Below are 15,212 nucleotides of genomic sequence, written 5' to 3'. Positions count from 1 at the left end.
CTTTGGGGTTTTTTTGTCTTGTATTTGTTAATTTAGATCTATTCGTTGTTAAACAAGTTACCAGCAGATGGCGCTGAGCGTCCAGGCCAAACCTTAGTTACATGAAAGCTGTGATTTGATGGGTTTAAGGTTCAAATTATGTTTTCTTAGTAAATTATATTAAATCTCATTAAATCATTTTTATTCAAATAAAAAAAAAATAGGCAACTATTTAATGACTTTTAGATTTATTTACTGCACGTATTCTTCCCTGCAGTGAACCGGGTCACAGTTCTTCAGGTCTGGACAATCGTGGAAGAATGTTTATTGGAGTTAAGAACTCAGATTTTATAAACCTTTAGATAAGAAAGAAATCTTCTGAAATCAATTCCCTGCATTTTTTTTTATCCACATCCCTTCACAGTTTTTACATTCTGGAGGCCCCACTGGGTCAAATTTGGCCAATTTTTCATTCACTAATTTTTCTTTTTGCTCTTATTTGCTGATTCCCAGATAAATACAGAGGGATATTTTTTTGCCACCTCATTGCACACAAAACTTTCTAAGTTGAAAATGAAAATATTAAATATTTACTTTCAAAGGTTTTTTCCTCTCATTTTTTGTTGTTGTAGTTGCTTTCAAATAATATGTTTGCGTTTGCAACACAAATGTTTTCGCGTCTCGCTTTTGTATGGGCCGATATTTATGCCACCACAAAACTTTCTAAGAAAGCAGGAAAAAAAGGGGAAAGCAAATCAAAAGTATTAGAAAGCAAAGATTTAATATGTTCATTTGCAACATGGTGGCATTAAAATCACTCCATAGAAGAAAAAATTAAATTTAACTTTAAATTAAATTAACTTTAAAAGCCCAGAAGAAATTTGTTCTTGGGTTCTCCAGGGTTTAGTTCTTACGGGTTCATATCATGGATCCAAAATGATATGAACTCTTAATGTGAACTTTAAGTCTAGTCGCTACAGAAAAGAAAGAAACCCTATAATTATTTAAAATGTCAGGTTACTTTAGTCAGAGAATTGTCATAAATGATGAATTTCAAGTTTCATTTGATTCTCAGAAGATGAGAAATCATGAAAAGGGGGTAAAGTAGAATCCCTTCTTCAGTTTCTTTATGTTTTTTCCTGTAATAAAATAGTTAAATGTTCCTTTGACCACATTTGAACCCATCTGATTGTCAGAGCTGAGGTCAATCCAGCTCACTGCAGTTCCTGCAGAAGCTCTGCAGAGCAGTCAGACTTCATTTCAGTGAGTGGGAGTTTCATTTGAACCTGTTCCTGTGCGCCACACGGCCTCCGCCTGTTACCACAAATGTCGTCTCCTTGGACCCATTTGGCGGCGAGCTTTCAGTCAAAGTGGAGGCCCTCTTTCCCCGCTCCTGCAGAATGCAGCTCCGCTGTGAGAATTGTGTCTGCAGCAGAGCAGAGCTGTGGTTCAGTTCAAGCAGAACTCATTTGTTGCCTCATTGAAACCCCATTACAAAAGCTGGAGGGAGCAAAATGAAGTGCTGTCGTCGAGCTCTGCAGAAAAGGCGCTGGGGTCAAAGGGACAGCACTGCCTCCTGTTTTCCATGGCCTGCAGCTCGCCTGGACGTTATTTTTATCTCATTACTCACTTTCCTCAAGTGGCTGCAGACGTGTCGGAGCTGATCAGGGTCTGACCAGCACGTTTGACTCTGCAGGACATGCTGGAGCTCGTGCACGATGCTGGAGCTCGTGCACGATGCTGCCATGAATGTCTTTTAATGTCAGTCGGAAGAAACAGTTCAGGGAAAAAAAATCCTTTTTCAGATTTTTTTTGAAAAGTCAGACAAAAGGAAAACCACAGCAAGCTTTGAGAGATTTTATATGTTCGCCGAATTGATGTATAGCAAGTGGAAAATTTTTTGGGCTAATTTTGAATTTGATTGAACTTTCATTTGTCTGCACAGGAAAAAACTCAAAAGAAAAAAAAATAGAATATAAGATGCTTTTCCCCTTGTTTATATTGGAAGAAGTCCTCTAATGGATCTTGTAGAATTTGTCTTGGTAAGATCTCCTAAAATAAATTATGTTCTGCTTTTGTCAGACAGAATGAATCTTGAAATTAGCTTTAAGCGCTTTGATGGAAGCACATTGGCTCGGTAATTGGAAGTAGTATGTCTTAAATGAGTGAATATTACTCAAAAATAGTTTACTTTCTTAAAGTATTTATAATTTTTCCCAATTAAATCATTCTATTTCAAGCATTATAACAATCAAATTATCCTTATTTCTTAAGGGAGAACTAGAATTACACATTTGACGAAAAGTTAGTCTTAAAAACGGCATGTGTGTTAATTTTTAGGCTTCTGTCATGCTGGTGTTAAATGTGTTTGTTCTGTGTTTTCCAGAAATCAAACACTTGATACAAGCACATCCACCGTCACAAATAAAACTTCTGCTCAAAAATATTATGCAAAGTAAAAAAAAAAAAAGTTTCATTGATAAGATTGCTTTAAAGAGATGTTTTCTGGATCAAATGGCTCAACAGAATAGTCTGAATTTATGATATAACATCTTAGAGACCCGGTCCCATGAAAACTTGTGTTTTTGGTGTTTTTAACATGTTCTTGTAACTTTTTTTCTGATGATAGAGGACAAATTGTAAGAAAATTCAGCTTAAACTTGCATTTCTGGGTATTTCTTTGTTTAAATCGTTTTGAATTAGCAGCAGAGGAAGAAATGCCGTTTGGAAAAGATAATATTTGTGATGTTAAAAAATCCGCTGGGGGGGACCACCAGCTCCCTGCTCCGCTCTATTCTGATGCATCCACTGTCAGACAAATAGATCCACGAACGTCTTTGTTTTCCCCGTCTGAGCAGGAATCTGGATCTAACCTGTATGGCTGGATGGCTCTGATATCGATCAACTAACCCTAAGCTAACAGGAGAGCATGTAAACAGAGAGCTCTCAGTATTGGATGACAAGAAGGGGGGGCAGGGTGGCTCGGCGCCATCGTTACACAGGTGAGTTTCTGCTGAACTCCTGCCGCTCTGCAGAAACCATGTCCTAGAAAACAACACAGACTTTTTTTACTTTGACCAAAAACAGCATAATGATAATTAAAAGACCTCTGGGAACACTTTGAAAGCAGATCAAAGGAGGGTTGCTGTTGGACTTTAAAGTCAAAATGGCTCAAATTTGAGTCGAGCCGCACACCTGCAGCTCAGCTCATCTCAGACCAGAGGGAGGATTTTAGAGAGGAACGAATCTGAACCTCTGTCCTCCCTGACAAACGGGCATCCCTGAGGTTTGGGATGGAAACCGTGACGCTCCACTGCCGGATGTGATCCAGAAACGATGGAGGGAGGGGTTGTCTCAGTTTACTGAGAAACATGTTCAGCTGTGGGGTGCCACGATTATCACAGCGTCTCCGCACAACCCGACCTTTCCCACCCATCATGCACCTGTGCTGCAGGTGACAGATCCTGAGGGACACGTGCAAATCCTTCAGACGCGCAGACGTGCGCTCCTCTCTTGTCTTCTCTGGTTTCCACTACTGTGGAGGAATGAATAATAGAGGAGTGCTTGTCCTCACTCGCTCCCTTTTTTTGATCAGAGCTTGGCTGGCTGCACCACCAACCCCCCCTCGCCGCCGCCGCCGCCATTCTTCACTTTAATAAATCATTGGGGCCTTCAGGATGTCAGAGCAGGCGATGTGAGAGATGTGTTTGGGGGGGGGGGGGACTCACCAACAAACTGCCATCCTGTCTCACAGCCTCCTCCATTCCAGAACCAGAAACCGGGCCTTTCCAACAATCATCTCACTTTTCCAGCGCCTGCTCCACCTTCCTCTGCAATAGACAAATCACCCCCCCCCCCCTCCCGCTCCATCTCTGCCCCCCCCCCCCCCCCCCCCCCCCCCCCAGGGAACCATTCCACTTACGTTCTGCTTGGGTTCCACCAAATGCATAATGTTCTCCTTCTATTTCCTTCCCCTCCGCCTTCTCCACCGGAGCAGAAACTCCCGTCTGGAATGACGTCATATGGTCACGTTCCCAAAGGAGGCCGCTCACGGCTCATTGGAGGTCTGCAGGAGGACTTTCTGTCCTGGACCTTACATTTGTCTCAGTTCTGGACAGATTAACAGACACTTTGGGGAGAAAAACTCACTTTTTAACAAGAAGAAATTCTGCAGAAAGCTCATTTTGTCTCATGTGAGCTGTGAAGTCCCTGTCTGATGGATCAATTATGATAACTGAATCTGATGAGAATTAGACACGAGATTTGGCGTTTCGCGGGACAGATAACCTGCATGAAGACTGAGGTGGATCTGTTTAATTTAGCACAGGGGTCCCCAACCTACGGCCCGCCCACCCGTTTGACCCGTCCCCCTGAGCCATACTAGAGAGAGACCCTTTTTTTGGTTTGTTTTGTTTTTTGCATTATCATTTTTAATATCAAGACTCATGGAAGCATGGAAAACAGAATCCCTGGTGTTGTTTCCTTACGTCAATAAAGCTTATTTGATCTTAGTAGTAGGTTTAAAGGTTGTCATCTGGACTTGGTTTTTAAAGTTGAAGACGTTTCACCTCTTATCCAAAAGGCTTTGTCAATTCTGAAAGAGCTGGTTTATATGCGCTCATGGGGGAGGAGTCAGACTTGGTGATTTTTCTGACGCCGCCCACAAGGAAAGGACTCACGAACGCAAACCAGGCGGAGTTTCTGTGAACACATTTGTGCAAATTATCTGCAGGAACAGATAAAAGAGATACAGGTTTTTTACGTAGGTTTTCTGCTTCGAGAAAACTCCAAATCTATACATTAAATTAAGTTTTATATTATGATCTCAGCACAAGGTGACAAGAATTGAACTAATGAGAGAGTAGCTTTAACTAAAAATGGTATTCAGGTAGAAAAATGAGACCAACAAGGTAAACATTGACACCATGTAACCGTGTTAAGATATTTCTAATTTTTAATAGAATACTTTGATACAGTCATAACAGTTTTAACAATTTTAACATTGGTATCTTTAGATCAAATGAAATACATTTTTTATTAATTTATAGCAGAAATACCCAGAACATATTAGAGGTGTGAATTCTGTGAGGCGTGTTTGCCAAAATCCAATATTTAAACATTTTCTTTCCTTTAAAGGGCCTAATATCATCCAAATTAACCTTTGGAGCTCTTAAGTCTGTTATAATGTTCATTCCTCACGAAATACAACCCCAAAGTGATATTTTGATCCATTCACGCATTTCCTCTAAAAACCTGCGCACTGGGCACCAGCCCCTCCCAATCCACAAAAACAAGAAGTTTTTCACTTTGTGATGTCACAAAGTGAAGCGCCGCCCCCAGGCAGTGAAAGGCTTTCATTATGTTTGGACAATCTGCACATCCATCTTTGCTTTTCGTGGGTGAAAAGCAGAAACGCTGCCAGGGTTGATGTCATAAAATGGGCGGAACCCATGAGGAGCAAAAGGCGGGGCCTCAGAGATCGAGTCGTCTTACTTCCTTGTAGGAACATAAGCTGCCAATAATAACTCTGATTTTATTTTGCAAAATTTGTTCTTTAGTGTGCCAAAGGTTAGACATTATCATATGGATTTAGTTTACTCTGAAAGGCTTAAGAAAAGCATTTGAATAAAAATGTGAAACTGAGATTCCTTCTTTGAAATATTTTTACAGGACGGATCCGGGATGTCAAAGCTATATCCCGTCAACAAGACGCCAGAACTCTTTTGTTAAAGCTAATAACTTCTTTTGTGATATAAAACCTGTGCAAATGTTGTTGTTTATCTTCAGCTATTGCAAAAAATAAAAAAAACAAAAGAATTTGCTGATTACTGCTTTTCAAACTGACTCAATTTAAGGAAAAGTTATAAAGTAACTGTTTTTATCGACCTCAGGTTGTGAGACACTCAAAGAAGTGCAGCTGATTTTTCAACTTAAGTGGAGCATTTTTAGGAAATACATTTTTTAAAAAGGCAAAGGTTTAGACACAAGATCACCCAAAAGGGTTATGAAGGACCCGATTTATCGACTATGTCTATTTTCTCAAAAATGTAACATATTTGTAAAGATGAAAAGTTTTAAAAAATTCCACTTTGATCTATCATCCGAGTGGCGTCTTTGGTTTAGAACGAGAAGCCAAACGTCCTCAAAGCAGCTGATTTTTTTTAGAACTTCTCATTTTATCATGACCTGGAGGACTAAGAATCTTCACCAACAGATTTGTAAAGAGTTGATCTAAGAAGAAAGGATTCAAAAATACTGTCTGATGTTCAGTTTTTGCAGGAACCACCTCCTTTCTCCTCCAGCCCCTCCTCTCTTCTGAGAGTTCCCATCCTCTGTGAATCCCTTACAGACAGAGAGCAGGAGGAGCCATTATTCTCAATCTGACTCCATTAACCGAGTACCCCCCCCCCTCTTTGCAGGAGGATATTAATCACTTTAATTGCCAGCCCGTTCTCCATCCCTCCTTCTGTAGAAATTCAATTCAATTCAATTTTATTTGTATAGCCCAAAATCACAACAACAGTCGTCTCGATGGGCTTCGAAGTAAAACATTAAATCAAAAGGATCACGAATACAAAGATTTCAATAGAAAAATACTAAAATGAACTAACAAACTGACTAAGCTATACTGGCATCCCTGCCCTTAGACCCCCCTTCGCGGTAAGGAAAAACTCCCAAAAAAAACGGATTCCGGAAAAAACGAAGAAACCTCAGGGGTGCCCACATGAAGGAGGGATCCTCCCCCAGGACGGACAGGCGATTTACCAGAAATCTTAGAGAAGAATTAACTTATCTAAATCTACAACTACATATATAAAAGTCCAGCAGACGAGCTTCATCCAGCCGTGGTTATCGGGACAGTCAAAGGCGCGAGTCGAGCCGGAGACAGGAACCACAGCCAGGTGTAGGAGCAGGAGCAGAGACGAGGTACTCGGTCAGGTACAGAGCAGAGACGAGCCAGAGATGAGCCAGAGGCAGGATCCACAGCCAGGTGTAGGAGCAGGAGCAAAGGCGAGGTAAACGGTCAGGAACTGGAGTACGGATGAGCCAACTGGAGTCTGGAAGCACTCCCACTCCCCAGGAGGGGAGAGGAAAAGAGGGACAATACATGAATCGCACTGCACCAAACAGAGGCATGGAGAACTAAATGATAAATTATGATCAAGAATAGAGGAGAGGAAGGGTAGAAGTAAAAAAGGAAAGAGGAAAGAGGACAGAACCCCAGTGTACCATAGTTACCCCAGCTTCAACTTCTAGCAGCCTTTTAAAAGAAATAGTTATTATTAAGTTTAATTTAAACAAACTAACATTAAGTTAAATAATCTCTGAATACTAACTAGTCTGACAATAAGCCTGTCCAAAGAGGAATGTTTTCAGTCTAGCTTTGAATGTAGAAACTGAGTCGGCCTCTCTTCCATGAGCTGGGAGTTTATTCCATAAGACAGGGGCTTGGTGGCTAAACGCTCTACCTCCAACCGTACTTTTACTAATTCTAGGAACCACAAGCAGTCCTGCATTTTGCGAGCGAAGTGTTCTGATTGGTTGGTAAGGGACTATGAGGTCCTTAATATAGGACGGGGCCATTCCATGTAAGGCCTTATAGGTTAACAGGAGGATCTTGAACTTAATTCTAGAATCAACTGGGAGCCAATGGAGCGAAACTAACACAGGAGTGATGTGATCTCTTCTGCTGGTTCCAGCTAACAATCTAGCAGCTGCGTTCTGAACAAGCTGGAGACTTCTTAAGGAACTCTTAGGACACGCTGCTAACAAGGAGTTACAGTAATCCAGCCTCGACGTAACAAATGCATGGATGAGTTTTTCAGCATCACTCTTAGAAATTATATTTCTGATCTTAGCAATATTCCGCAGGTGAAAAAAGGCAGTTCTACATGCCTGAGATATGTGAGCCTTAAATGATAAATCCTGGTCAAATAAAACCCCAAGGTTTCTAACTGTGGAATTGGGGGCTATACTTATACCATCCAGGGAGACCATCTGATCAGACAGAGCATCTCTGAGGTTTTTAGGACCAAGTATAATGACCTCAGTTTTTTCTGGGTTCAAGAGGAGGTAATTAATTGTCATCCAGGTCTTGATGTCACTGATGCAGGCGTTCAGTTTCTCTATCTGGTCATTCTGGTCAGGCTTCATGGATAAATACAACTGCGTATCGTCGGCATAACAATGAAAATTAATGCTGTGTTTCCTGATTATGTTTCCTAGGGGTAGCATATAAAGCGTAAACAGGATCGGTCCCAAGACTGAGCCCTGTGGGACTCCATAGTTGACTCGAGTGCACTGAGAGGAATGGCCATTTACATTAACGAACTGATACCTATCAGACAGATAGGATTTAAACCACTGGAGAGCAGATCCTCTGATCCCTATGTCCTGCTCTAATCTATGGAGTAAAATACCGTGGTCGATAGTGTCAAAGGCAGCACTGAGGTCCAACAGGACCAGAATAGAAAGTAGTCCCTTTTCTGAGGCCAATAACAAGTCATTAGAGACTCTAACTAGTGCAGTTTCCGTACTGTGGTGAGGTCTAAACCCCGACTGAAAGTCTTCAAAGTGGCTGTTGTCCTGTAGGTGGCAGTAAAGCTGCTTAACTACAACTCTTTCTAGGATTTTAGAAATAAAGGGCAGGTTTGATATCGGTCTATAGTTGGCCAAGATGCTAGGATCCAAACTGGGCTTTTTCAGAAGAGGTTTAACAACTGCATATTTAAAAGACTGTGGCACGTAACCCGTTTCCAGAGAGGCATTTATCATTGTTAATATGGGATCATTAATTAGGGGAAAAGTTTCTTTAAAAAGTCTAGTGGGAATTGGGTCTAACAGACACGTTGAGGATTTGGAGGACGTAATAATTGATGTTATTTCCGCTTGATCCACAGCAGTGAAGCAGTCTAATGTTACAGAGGTTTCTATGGATGCCTCCACTTCTACCGCTTCAGCCTGTTCTGGGCTGATAGTAGGAATAACTTGATTTAACTTATGTCTAATATTTGAGATTTTACCATCGAAAAATGTAAGAAAATCATCAGAGCTGAGAGAAACAGGAACATGTGGTTCTACTGAGCTCTGACTGCGAGTTAATTTAGCTATAGTGCTAAAAAGAAATCTTGGATTGTTTCCATTCTCTGATATTAAGGTTGAATAGTACTGGCTTCTAGCTCTACGCAGAGCTTTTTTATAATTTAATAGGCTATGTTTCCAGATATCCAGAGACTGCTCTGAACCGGAGCGGCGCCATTCTCTTTCCAACTTACGGGTTTCTCGTTTAAGAGAACGAGTTTCAGCGTTAAACCACGGTGCTACTCGGTTTTGTCTGACGAACTTAGGTTTCAAGGGGGCAACAACATCGAGTGTACTCCTGAGGGCTTGTAAGGCATCATTAACAAAGTGGTCATTTATACTAGGACTGATACTATGGGAGCTGGTCTCAGAGTATTTTCTCAGAATATCACTAAGTACTGGCTGAACTGTGTGTTTAAACTCAGACACAGAACGGTCAGTTCTGTGCTCGTTTCTCCCGAACACACGGTGGAGATTAAACCGTCGCTCCTCCAGGCCTCCTCTTTCTTTGCACATCTAAGCCCCTTGAAGGACCACTCAAGCATTTATTTGATTACAGTCATCAGAATCCTGCAGGAGCTCTCCATCGGTCAGGTGCTGAACGCTGCCCCGTGTGGCGATGGCGTGCTCTTTGGTATTTCTGATCAGATTAGTGTTTGCAGCAGAAATGTTCACAACGTTTCAGGTCACGGACCGGTTAATGAATGCAGGGGGGGGGGGCAAGTACAGACATGAATGATGGTTCTGCCCCCCCCCCCCCCCCCCCCCCCGTGGGGGGACAATGAGGTGCAGGTTGTGTAACATTCTCCTCTTGTGTGGGACCTGAAAGTGAAACAGCTCAGGGCTTTGGAGGGGTGGGAGGAGTCACTGCAGAAACAACACACACGCACACACACACACACACACACACACACACACACATGCACAACACATGTGCACGGAAATCCCTGCCACATTTTCTTTTTCAGATATGATCAACCGTTTCCACGCTAAGATGAACCAAGAAGGGACTTTTCAGGAAGATCATGAGAAATTCTTTGAATCAAAATGAAAAACAAAGGTGTTTTTTGTTTGGCTAAAATATATGAGAAATTGCATAAAATGGACGAAAAGGAATTAACAACAGCAGAATCAGGTTGATCGCAGAATAAAATGCAGTGAAAAATCATAAAAGGTAACAAAACATGAACTGACCTGAACCCAAAACGCACCAATGCTCACAAAATAAAACTTTTACACGATTAGGAGATCAGATAAACAGATCAGGGATTTTCCTGCAGTCTGTTGAAAGTCAGAGCTAAAATGAAAACTAAAAAATGAGAGTTCTTCAGGGGATTTCTTCCTCTGCAGGGCTCACAAGAAATCTTATAAATCTACTACAGATTTTTATTATTTCTTTATTTACGCTAATTTAAGGTGTTGCTATTTTTTGTGACAACATTGTATACATTTTTGTTGTTTTCCTGTTCATGCTGTGTTTATTTATGTTAGTTTAATTCAAAAATTAAATGTGTTTGACTTTTCAAAAACACCCAGATGGAAGTTTGGATGGAAAAACAAACGTTGAGGAGCTCAGACAACAGCTGTGATGGTTCAGATTCCTCTGGATGAACTCCTGGAGTCCCTCAGGAGTCGGTTCTGGGTCTCCTCCTCATCTTCACTGCGGATCATGTCACGAAGAGGTGAAACCGCAGCTCTGAAGGACCGTTAGCCCGGCAACAATGATCCACAACGTTTTGGATGTTGGGATTATTTAAAATTCTCTCCTTCCCACAATCGCCTTCAAGGTATTAATCAAAAATGAACATATATGAGGCAGGAATTTAAATGCAGTAATGCAGAGAAGAAAAAACATCAGACAGAAATATTTGAAAAAACCCTTTTAAGAAAAGAAAATAACAGTAAAACAGAGCAAGGTCCTTTAAATCTATTTTAGCTTTACATCAAAGAGTTTTTATTGTAATCCTGGTGTGACCAAGCAAAGGTAACTGTGAAGGTTTTTGCTCCTGAAAATGAAGGAAATTTGCAGCTTCTGGGTGTTTTTTTCCTGCTTTCTGTTGTGCAGCAAACCGATGAAGCCACACCACATTTGATTAAAAACGTGCTCATTTCACGTCTGCATCAGTGACTTTTGTTGCAGCTCTGCTGCAGCCACCTGCAGTTTCTCTGGACGCCTTAAATCAAAATCCCAAACAGTACATTTCCTCTTCTGTCCAGTGTTTCCATGTTACTGTTCCTGTCTGGTTGAGTGGAAAGTGTCTGCAGGAGAGCTGCAGGTGATGTAATTGCTTTTCTCTGCTCTCATCCATCATGTTTTGGTTCCTGCGTGCGTCTGCCTGGAGTTTTCTTTCGCAGGTTCTTTTGGATGGACGAATGCTGGAAGAGGGAATCAAACCGACTGGACCATTATTCATGTTCCCATGCATGGGAACATGAATAATCCTCTTGAAGCTCAGCCCCACGTCGACACGACTGAGCTGCTGAAGCTCACAGGGAGGCGAGCCAGGGGAGCCGCTGCTTCCCCTTCATGTGTCTCCCATTCCTTCCCCACAGGTTTCTTTCAGCTTCCTGTCCAGCTCTGACGGCCATTCCTCTAAATATTTCCTTCAACGGCCAAATGATGTTTTTCATTTTATTTTAAAAAAGTTTGAAATTGAACCTTAAAGTCAAACCAAAGTTCACCGACTTCTGGTTCTTTGTTGTCCAGTTATGGCAAACCTTTGACGAGGCACTGCACGATTAACTACTTAAATCTTATTTTTGTTCAAAAAGACTAAATCAATAAATAAAAGACAGTCATTTAACTGGTAACATCAACATACTTATATAACAAACCTTCCCTTATTATAAAAGGAAATAAATATGCAGAAAAAGAAAGAGAAAAAACAGCAAATAAGAAAAATACATCTGCAACAGAAACAAGTGGAAATTTCACAATATTTAGAACTTTTGGGGTAAAAACATTAAACCCCGCCCCCCTCACTGAAAGTTCTTTGTTTACACTCTCCCCTGCTAGCTTACAGCCCCTCACACCCCCAACCTAACATTAATGACGAGCAATATTAAAACTATCTAGCCGTAGAGTTTGGATCCAGATTCCAGCTCAGAAGAGGGAAACAAAGACGCTCACGGATCTGTTTGTCTGACAGTGAATGCATCAGAATGGAGCGGAGCACCTCCCAGCGTGTTTCCTACGACACAAATACCCTTTTTGTCATCTGCTCCTGATTTACAGAGATTTGATTAAAGAAATAATCAGACATGCAGTTTAGAGCTTAAAGTTCTTTATTAATCATCAAAAAAATGCCACAAAAACTCCATATTTGTCTGAGTTGGTTTTAAAAATGTTCTGTAAATACCATGATGGCACTGATATGAGGACGAAAGTATAGGTTGATGGACGGAAAAAGTCAGAAATGACTGTTTCTGGCTGAGACGGCTCTGCTTCTTCCCTCTAAGCCTACGCTTCTTAACTTTAAAGGTCGTATGAACAGAAATGGACTCCTCTGGACTGAAAGAGGGTTCAGTTTTCACACGACAGAGTCTGAATGTTGGTCTGTGTGTTTTATTCCCAGAAACACGCCTGCACACATGTGCGTTCTCCATTTTCAGCATCCTTGTTAGTATTTCTTTCCCATGTCAGATGAATAATTCAGAGCCTCCTCTCCTGGAGGCTGAGAGTGGAACTGGGGCGTTTGTGGGCAGGAATGAAAGAGTCATGAGGGCCAAGTTTGACCAGGAACACTGTTTCAGGGAGGATGGAAGGGCAGCAGCGGCGTGAAAGGCTGCACACCAGCCCTCATCGGCTGGGATGGAGCGGCTGCATCTGCATTTTGCTGGCAGTGCTTGGCACGCTCACAGCACCTCTTGTTAGCGCTTTTCTGGAGCAGGAATAATAGATGACTTCCTTGTGAAACATCGATACAGAGCTGTGGAATAAAAACAAAGTTCACAAGATCACCAAGAATTTGTCCTTTTCACTTATGGGCAGACAAACTCTGAGCAAGAACCGGCAGAAAGTCCAGTGCATGATGGGAAAACTGGCAATGTCTGAGCTGTTTCCACAAAGCAGAGCTGACGGATTTTACTGCCGCCTGTTTTATGTTTGAGATCTCCAGAACGCAGACTGTCTGACAGCAAAGCTGGAAAAATACGAGCTACGAGCTCGTCAAGATGAAATACAGCCTGAGCTTCCAGCTTTCATTTTCTGAAGATAAACTTTAGTTACAGTTCAAGGCCGACCTTCCCGGGACCTCTGCAGGATGGATGAACGTGTGTCATCACAAGCTGGTATTTGACTTTCACCTGTCTAATCCCGGGTTGGCCTAATATTCAGAAATCTGCTTGGAGCTGCGGGCAAATGAGGGAGGCCACCATGACACCAGTCATGGAAAAGAGTCACTTCCTGCAGATCAGAGAACACGGTGGTTAAAAGATGAACTTTGGAGATTTCATTCGCTTCAGATCTAAAAAACACGTTAAATCCCAGAAAGTGAATTGAGTTGTCAGTGTCAGTCAGCAGGTCACTGCAGAGCAGGGATGATAACTCCACGCCTCAAGAGCTTGTTTTGCAGTTTTTTTTTTGCCCCACCCACTGCTAAGTACCTGAACCAGGTGTCTCTAACTAACGAGCTGTGAGGAGAAGGCACAGAACAGTCAGGACAGCAGGCTTTGTGGTCTGCAGTTCATCCCTGCTCCACAGTGACTGCAGGTGAGATCTTCAGTAGCAGATGTTCAAAAAGCATCTAAGCAAACCTCGGTTTGATTTCGTCCATGCATGTGCCAGAAAGTAACTTCTTACAAAGTGAGAAAGCGAGCCAATCGAAGCTGTGGAGGTTCTCTCTTCAGCCATCGGTGCATCGGGCTCACTGGGATCTGAGCGCTGAGAGAAAGAAGAGCAAAAACTTCTGCTAAGAAAGCCTCATGGTGGATTCAGAGGTGAGATGCATGGATCAGCACGCTGCTTGGACACAAACCGTGGCCTGAGGATCACAGACCCCATAACCCTGGGTTCCTCACTGTTTCCGAGCAGGTTTTTGGAGCGTCGGTCAGAGTCAGAATGAAGCAGCCAGGATCAAGCAGCACTCCATTGTCATGAATTGTGTTGCTTCGCAGCAACAAGCAGGAATGTAATCAAACAAACTTAACATAGAAGATAAAAGAACATCAAAGCATGAGACAAAATTGTGAAACCCCCTCCCACTTTTTTTCAAAAGGGCGGCTTTTGAGTTGGTTTATCTCCATAGCAACCATCTAGTTTTTTGGTTGACTGGGTGTGTCCCGAACAAGTTAATGTAATTTATAAAAGAATTGGGAAAAGTACATTTTTAGATTTCTGTGGCAACGAAGGTTTCTTGTTAACCACGCCCACATTTCTAATATATTCATATCATGTGTTATGTCATTTTGTTCAGCTTGTGCCAACGATTCACGTATTAAATTTTCACAATGATCCAGTGAAAAATGTGCAAGCAACGAGGGAAACGCCACTTGAACTGAGCGAGCGTGACGTCATCCATAGAAACTGGTTTACTTGTGGCTCCAACATGGCTGGCATGTCCATTCCGCCATGTTGGAGCCAGACGTTGTCAGTGATCTGTCTGAGTCGACGTTTCTACGGCAAGCACTCTCACCAATCAGGAGTGAGCTTCTTGGAAGGCCACACCCCTACCACTTCAAAAGCGGGCAACACAAAATCTATCAAACGTTTTGAACATTGGATTTGGGGGCCGGTGGGCTCCTCCTACTTTTATTGATTGCTCAGTTAATGACTTAAATATCAAAAACCTGCAAGGTATCTATACTGGCCAGTAGAGTGACTGAGTAACAGCTGTTTATTTCTGTATAGAAGTCTTCCTGGAGCCAGAGGGCACTTCCTGTTTGGAACACGAGAGGGGGAGGAGTTACTCAGTCCAGTTCTCATATGCAGTCAATGGTTAGTGATGGTTTGTCCTGTGGGGTGGGGGGCCTCTCCCTAAAGAACCCGTGAAAGGATTTGGTTACACACATCCTGAGCTTTCCAGACGACAATGTTGCAGATAAAGTTCTGCTGTTTTCATCGGTTTATGTTTGTATTTAGTTGAAACGACACGATTCTCATCCGGACATGGACTTTTACTGCACGAGGAGCAGCACCAGGGGACGTCTAGCAT

Source organism: Oryzias latipes, chromosome 13 (genome assembly GCF_002234675.1).
Source record: "Oryzias latipes chromosome 13, ASM223467v1".
Taxonomy (NCBI): Eukaryota; Metazoa; Chordata; class Actinopteri; order Beloniformes; family Adrianichthyidae; genus Oryzias; species Oryzias latipes.
Note: the sequence above shows the minus strand (reverse complement) of the source record.